This window comes from Hippopotamus amphibius, chromosome 6 (assembly GCF_030028045.1).
Source record: "Hippopotamus amphibius kiboko isolate mHipAmp2 chromosome 6, mHipAmp2.hap2, whole genome shotgun sequence".
Classification (NCBI taxonomy): domain Eukaryota; kingdom Metazoa; phylum Chordata; class Mammalia; order Artiodactyla; family Hippopotamidae; genus Hippopotamus; species Hippopotamus amphibius.
Window position 1 is genome coordinate 141,124,607 of NC_080191.1, and position 8,300 is coordinate 141,132,906.

Consider the following 8,300-nt stretch of genomic DNA (forward strand, 5'->3'; position numbering starts at 1 on the left):
AGTAGGGCTACACTTTTCAGAATATAGATATTGCACTAAAATTTGCACCCTCTCTATTGTTTTCTGTTATTAATTTGAACAACAAATACAAAGGAAGGTATTGCCTTGATAATCTTAAGAGCAGCACTCCTGCCACTGAATTCTCCTTCAATGAGTATTTGATCTAGGCAATAGAGAGTGGGACATGACGAAATGTCTCCATCCCTTCTTTTGGTGGTCAGGGCTTCTCTCTTTAGCTAACACATCTATCATATGACACCTGAGTCTCAATACAGTTTCATCAGCCTTAGCGTTGAGAATCTACTCAGACACCAGCACTAAGTTGTCTCTCTGTCTCCTTTATGGAACACTTAAATGTAATTTTTTAACTTTTTATTTGTGTATTCATAGATGCTTCTCCTAAGAAGTTTAGAGAACTTAATTTGTGGACAGCTCACAAATTCCATTTAAAGTTAAAAACAATAGCAATCTTATTTTATCAGAGAAAGCATAGTGAGTCTCATTATTTATATATTATGTGTATAATCAAATTGGTACTGAATTGAACTTGGATCTACTTGCCGGTAGTGCAGCATAGTGAATTTACTGACACTGGACTGTGGTGAAGGAAAGTACAGCTTTCATTGCAGGTGCCAAGCAAAGAGAGCAGGCAGCTCACGCTCAAAAGACCCAACTCCCTGATGACTTTCAGGGAAGTGTTTTTAAAGGCAACATTTGGGGTAAGAGCTGCACAGTGCATGACTTTCTTCTGATTGGTTGGTGGTGAGGTAATAAGGTAGTGTTTCAGAACTCTCAATCATCAGCCTTCTTGTTCCAGCAAATCTGAGGACTTTGTGCTTGTGCATGGCATGTAGTCACCATCCTCCTTCTTGGTGGGGGGGTCTTAGTTCCTGCAGAACAACCCAAAGATACATGTCAGATAATTATGTATATCATTGGAGCAGGAACTAGGACTCTGTTTTATTACTGAACTATTGTCATTAACTTTTCTAACTGCTTTTCCTTTGTTTCTACATTCCCTCACTTCCCTACTTAGTAACTGCCTGTGCCTGTTCCTTGGAACTCAGGAAAGGCCTAGGAGACTAAAGCTTTTTTCTACAAACAAGGAATGGGGGCCGCCACAAAGGGGCTTTTGTACCCAGGAGGGCCTTGCAGGGTCCTGCTCATTTTCAAAATCTGTTTCACTGTGAATGTCATCACTTTAAAAGTTAAAGTTTCAAATTATTGGTTAAAACTTTGAAAATGGTTTATAGAAATAAAAAATCCACTCATGTGTGGAACTTGAAATAACTGCATAATATTCCAAATTGAACTTTTGAAAAAATTTCCAGAAAATGAGGACTATTTAGATGTTTTGCACATGTGATTCTGAAACTCCTCAAAATTACTTTTGCTATAAGTAAATATTGTATATGACTCGTGTCATAGTTTGTGCTCCAACCAAAGCCATACAATTAAAATTAAACCATCTGCCAAATTGTAATTAATTTTTACTTTCCATCCTGGGGGAAAACAGAAAAATATTTATCAACATGAACACCCTGTCAAAATCTTTAATGCTTATTGCAACTTGATCTTAACTGTAATAAACAAGTATATGTGGAGTCCTATACCAAAGTCACAAGACAAGATTCTAGAGTTAACCTGACCCTCATAGCAACCAAATTCCAGAGTTACCTCGACCCCCATAGCAATCTTTGTCTCATGACTTGGGCTAGCCGATAACCTGTCCCCATATTAGGGAAGGTATTCACCATATAGGACCTTAGCCTGTCACCTAATGACACCTGTCACCTTTGGCACACTGACCAATAGATTAGTGCCATTTTCCTAGCAGGAATTTTCCTTGTCTTGGGGTTGTAGAAGTTGACTGTGAGCCCACCAGACAGTTGGCTCTGCCTGGTCTGCCAGGAAGTCATCCCACTGTCTTTACAGCGTCCCTCCTCTCTAATAAACTCCATCTTCCTTACATTCTGCCTTGTGTCTGGAAATTCTTTTCCAACCCATGCTCGGACCTTGACAGTGTACATATTGGATTTCATTATTTTTCAAAAATTCTAATTCAAATTAAATAAAAAGTGGAATTACTTATTTTTCTTCTGCAAAAGCATATTTAAAGGTACCTTATTTGTTGAAGGAACTCTATATTTGATTAAAATACTTAGAGACAATTATCCTACATTGATTCCTATATTTTTAAAATATACCCCTGATTTAAAAGACCAAAAATTAATTTCAATAATATAATTTTAGCATTTTTGAGGCCACACAAATTAAGTTCTATTAAAGATATTAATTTTTATTGTTATGTGAATAAAGATAAAAGTGTCTACTTTTAGGACCACAAAAGATACCACCTAAAAATGTGGAGATAGTCTCCCACAAATTGTGGTCTTATTAAACTGCTTTAAACACAAATATCATTTTACCTCCACCTTGCTTGAGGCAGAAATAATGAAGGTGGAAGCACATTTTAAAAATCACTGAGATGTGCCAATCTATGCAAATTTTTACTTATTTAAATTTTCAAGGAACAATAACGCTTGAGGACAATTTTCTACATGAGCAGTTCTGTTATAAATAAAAAGAAATCTATAAACTACACATATGATTTAATTTATATTATCAATAATTGGATAGAGATTTGCATTTCTAAAAATATCTCATTTTGATTTTGATCTTCTTAAAAAGTTGGGAATTTATTGTCTTCATTTCTCAGATGAAGTAAAAGCCTCAGCTAATGATATCCCAAGACCACACCTCTAACAGATTTTGAAGACAAAAACTCAAATATAGAGTTTCTGACTGCAAATCACTTATCCTTTCCATGATATGATGCATATCTATGGGATCAGTAGAAATACAAAGCACTCAATTAGACATTTCCCAGTTTATTATAGAATGAGGGAATACATTGTTATTTAATATTTATTAGCCTGGACCCATGGAACGGTGTTTGTTCTCAGTTTTTGAAATACATTCCTGCATCTATAAAAAATGCTAGAAAAAAGTGACCCTTAAAATCATAAAATGTGCTTAACTATATTTATATCCTCCAATGAAGCTGGTTTTGAGTATGGTCTAAGGAAGTTTAGGTAACTGTTACTGATCCTCAAAGGGTCCCCGACCCAATGCGTCCTTTGCCTGGAGTTGCAAATGCCAATCAAATGAAACCAGATTCAGTATAGCAGAGCAGAAACTGTATTCATTGATCAAGGAATACAGAAGGGAGAGCTTGTGTTCTAAAACAGTGGTCCCCAACCGTGTTGATACCACCGGCCGGAATACAATTTTTCCACAGACAGGGTGGGGTGGCGAGTGGTTCAAGGGGTAATGAGAGAGATGGTTCAGGCAGTATTGAGAGCGATGGGGAGCTATGGGGAGCAGCAGATGAAGCTTCGCTGGCCTGCCGCCACTCACCTTCTGCTGTGCAGCCTGGTTCCTAACAGGCTGCATACTGCTAATAGTCTGAGGCCAGGCATGGGGCGGGGATTGTGACCACTGCTCTAAAAACTCTTCTCCCGGAAGGGTAGGGAAGAAGGGAATTTTAAGGGATAAGCGGCAGACATGTCATCATGGCTCTAAAAAAGAGTGGAAATGTACAGGGGCATTTGGGCCATGCACAGTCTTCCATGCTTCTTTGCATAGGGTACTAATTGTGTCTAGCAGAGTACAAATACCCTCCCACCCTCCCCCCAACACACACACACACACACACACCCCCATCCGCGGAGATCTTAGCATGGTAATGAAACGAAGGTAAATTTCAGACATCTGCTAGTTTCATTTGTACGGGCTGCTTCCAGTGGTCAAGTCAGAGCCGGTTCAGGGTAGCAGACCACTGCATAACTCTTAAAGCACCACTGCAAAACATTCTGTCAAATACCAGGTGCTTTTGAAACAAACACAGCTGTAATCAAGGAAGGGATCCTTTGACTCTCAGGGACTGGTAGGAGTGACAAAATCACCACATATTCAGAGTTTAATAAGTGCTTTAAATGCTTTGTTAAATGTTATATAAAGTATATTTTATAAGATACTTGCATTCTACTTAGAACTTGTAGTATACACTCACACACACGCATACACACACAGATATGTACATAAAAATATCATTCATATTTTCCCTCATGCATATTAAGCAAAGGAAACATTTCCAAAATTTCCATCTATTCTGCATGTGAATTTACCTAATTATGTTCAGACTGACATGGCTTTAAACTTACATTCTTGTGAGATGGTAGGTTTAGAGGCTTGGCTGCACTAAAAATTAGTATCATGTGTGGGCATTTTACAATGTTCCCATGGAAGCATGGTGATAGACATGAATCCAGTAAAGCAAAAATCCTGTGTAGATTTTTAGATGGTGTCCATTTCTACACACATACAAGTACTATGTACACAGCCACATATTTATACATACAAATATGCCTATATATGTGTACTTAGCATGGTTTTGAACTCCTAAATAATATAATCACTCTAACAGTTTTTTACTATTTTATATTATTATCTGTGAACTCTATAGGAAGGAGTGTCTGAAAAGACATAATCTAAATATAAATCTAGTTAAGCCATTGTCTAAAACAGCAGGTTCTCAATTCCATAGAAAATGACTATATAGTCCTTGATTATAATAAAACAGTTAAGACAGATAACAAGCTACTGAGCTCATGTTTGTGTGTGTGTCTGTGTGAAAGAGTATTTAAGGGTTATAAGCTTCAGCATAAAATTCCTAGATTAAATTCCCTCTACCCACTTTTATGAAAATTTCTTAAGTCTTCATTATATTTCTAATGAAATAAAGATAATCATAATTTGTAAAATTCTTTTCTTTACAGGACAAAGGCATGTAAGTATAAAGAAAGTCATGTGTGGTTCATAAAATACACCAGTACCACAGCTGCACTTGCTACTAAAGCAGATATAAATTATCACCTAATAAATACACTTATTTATATACATAAGTATATTTAGAGGTGGGCTATATATTGATCCTCAGAGGTCCCAGTGGGTTTACACTTTCAACAGTGGTTCTCAATGTGTTGCTCCCAAGAAATTGTTTGAAATTTCTGCCCTTGCCCCTTATTTCCCTAGATACAGTTATAACTTAATTTTCTATTACAGAAGAATGGAACTATTGATATCTGATTGTGACTTTTTTTATAAAAGACTTTATTGAGGTATAATTTATGTGAATAAGAGGCATTCATTTATATTTTTGAGATTTATTCATTCTTATAAACACAGCCCCAATTAGGTATAAAATATTTCTATTTCCTTTAAAACTTCCTCCAGGACCTCATGGCTGGCATCCCTCTTACTCTGTCCCCCAGGCTATCATTTATTTGATTTCTAACAATATAGATTGTTTTTTTTTCCTTTTCTGGAATATTTTATAAATGAAATTTAAAGATATATTTGGCCTCTTTGACTCAGGATAATGATTTGTAATAAATTCATGTCACTGCATGCATCAGTAGTTTTTCTTGTTTATTTTTGCAATTGCGTGCACTTTTGTGTGTGTGTATGTGTTGGGCAGTAGCAAAGAAGTATGGGGAAAATATACTCTTCTAGACAGAGGGCTCAAACCTCTGCACTGAATTCTTGCTGAAATATTTTCTGAGAAACTGTTTGTCTCCCAATCTGTTACATGCAATGTGGAATTTTGCCTATTTATTAATCCATTGTGTCCACCTGTCAAACCCTTGTTCCCTGTGGACACTTTCCACAGATAAGATTTTCTTAGCATGGTGATATTATAGAATCTAAGTATTGCAAATATAATGGCTTTAACCAAAGATTACATAAAAAAGTTTTATAATAATTTTCCCCAAATTATTAACATTTTAAACAAACAAAAACAAGTAAGAAAATTTGAGTTACATGTCAAATATAACTATAGAATATCAGGCTCACACGGTGATGCTTTGAAAAAATATGTCAAATGCCAACAATGGTAATGTGCATCTTAATTGTGTTCTGAAATTGAAAAGGCTTCAGAGCTTCCTTCTCAATGTGAACCATTCTCTGCAATTGCATGTTTGTTCAGCATATGGTCCTTTAGTTTAAGTATGTCCATGTCTTGCTGTTGATTTTGTTTAGTGTTATAAAAATGGACCTCTAAAAGTTTGGGAAAGCGTTGCTAAGTATATGGAGAATGAAGTAAAGAATCAGAAAATTGTTTCAATGTAAAAAAAGATGTAACTGCAAATAGGTGACCAGGAAATAATGTTTTAAAAGCCTTTTACATTCCAACACAGGAATTTACTGTGTTTTGATGAAGTTTAGGAATTTGATGGGGGAGTCCAGCAGATATGTAACACAAATGCATTTTTCCTACTTAGAGTCATGGGCAATAGGATTTAGTACTATCAGGCAGACATACAGATTTTTAAAACTAAATGATACCATTAGTCAGGAAATGTCTGATTATTATAGGTTTTAAACTGTCCAAAATCTGTGGCAGATAAAATTTTTTCATGAAATTTTATGAAGCTAGCTTGTTCCCAAGAAACATCTTGCCAAACATTGTATAAAAAAGGAAAATCTCACCTATGACTGTACGTAAAAAAATCTAAATCCAAATATCAAGTTTAGCAACATAAATACAGTATGAGTAAACTATGAGTGAATGACTTATGTATGATAGCACTGGTAGAAGACAGCTGTTACTTATTAAAGTCTTATTAATAGACAAAGTGAGAAGAAAAAACATGACTGGTAGAGGACATCTATTACTTGTTAAAGTCTTATTAATTGGCAAAATGAGAAAAAAAGAAATCATGATTAGTCATGAGGCTGCACCTCCAAATATCACATTGGAGATCAGGGCTTTAACGTATGAATTTTTGGGGAATACAAATAGTAAATCCATAGCAGTTTAATAATACTAAGGATGCTCTGAGGGATCACCTGTATTTCCATAACGTCCGGAGTGTAATGGCAGTTTAACTGGTTCTTGACAGCCAGGAGAAAGCCCCAGCTAGCACAGTAACTGTCATCTTTTCCTGTTGATTCACAGGCATGAGGAATCCACAGTGGCCAGGCAGCAGTATTAACCTCAGTTAAATGGAATCAGTTTTGTGTCTACTTGTAGAAGCATTCATCCCTTTGAAACTAAGACCTCTAGGCCAGCAGAACATAAGGTCATAGGAAAGGAAGCAAAAATTTTGCTGGTGGATCACTAGGGTTAAGAGTGAGTGGTGCCACTCCCATTTCCAATTCTTGATTCCTGGACCCTTGAGTCCTGGCTATTGGAGAAACAGTGTCATATGTTTTGTGCCGACCTAGAGCACATACAACCTTCTGGAGAACCTTGCCCCAGCCCTTCAAGATATTTCCATCTAGCTGGAACTATAACTGAGACTTAAAAAAGTTATCCCACCATTGTATCAAACCATATACTTCAGAATGGTGGGTAACATGGGTAGACCACTGATTCCATGGGTGTGGGCCCAATCCCACACTTCTTTTTCTGTGAATTGAGTTACTTGGTCAGAAGCAATACTGTGTGGAATAGCATGATTGATGCATAAGGCATTCTGTAAGACCACAGAAGATACTTTTGGAAGAAGCATTGCATGAAGAGAAGGCAAATCTTATATCCAGAGTAAATGTCTATTCCAGTAAGAATAAAATGTTATCTCTTCTATGGTGGAAGATATAATCCCCCTTTCATTGGTATTACAAAATGTGCATTCTTTTTATTTTCCTTAAATATTCTGGAATTTTATCAATTTTATTTTTTTTTATTTTTAAGAACTAGTTTCTTTTTTAGAAATATTTTCTTTTTTGCTTTTTATATTTTTTATTTATTTAAATTTTTTATATTGTCCTTAATTATAGGTAAAGAAGTTTTAATTTAACTCTTAAATTGTAAGCTTACATATGGATTTTGGATCTTTATTTTTTTAATACAAAAATGTAAAAACATAATTTTCCTCTATGTATTGCTTTGGTTGATATCATATTTTATTATAATGTAGTCAAAATATTTTCATTCTTGCACAGGGGCCATGTTAATTTTTTTCTGTATTGTTCCAGTTTTAGTATATGTGCTGCTGAAGTGGGTGCAAAATATTTTTTAATTTACCTTGTGAGTTCTTTGACATAGGAATTTTTAGGAGCGTTTGCTTACTTCATAAATATTTATGGAGTTTCCCAGGATTTTAGTTACTGATTCTTTTGTTATTGATAAATTATTCTGTTTTGGGGAAAGAATTCATATTGTATGGTTTCAGTCTTTTTAAATTTGTTGAGACTTGTTTTATAGCCAGTATATGTTCTAGTGTAGTAAA

The 8,300-nt window shown here is 35.4% G+C and overlaps 1 non-coding gene across 1 annotated transcript; it reads right to left on the reverse strand.

The window, feature by feature from the left end:
* Positions 1-7,967: 7,967 nt before the first annotated feature.
* Positions 7,968-8,078, reverse strand: LOC130856196 (U6 spliceosomal RNA). The gene has a single exon (XR_009054489.1). It is a non-coding gene; the product is annotated as a U6 spliceosomal RNA (small nuclear RNA).
* Between the last annotated feature and the right edge of the window lie 222 nt (positions 8,079-8,300).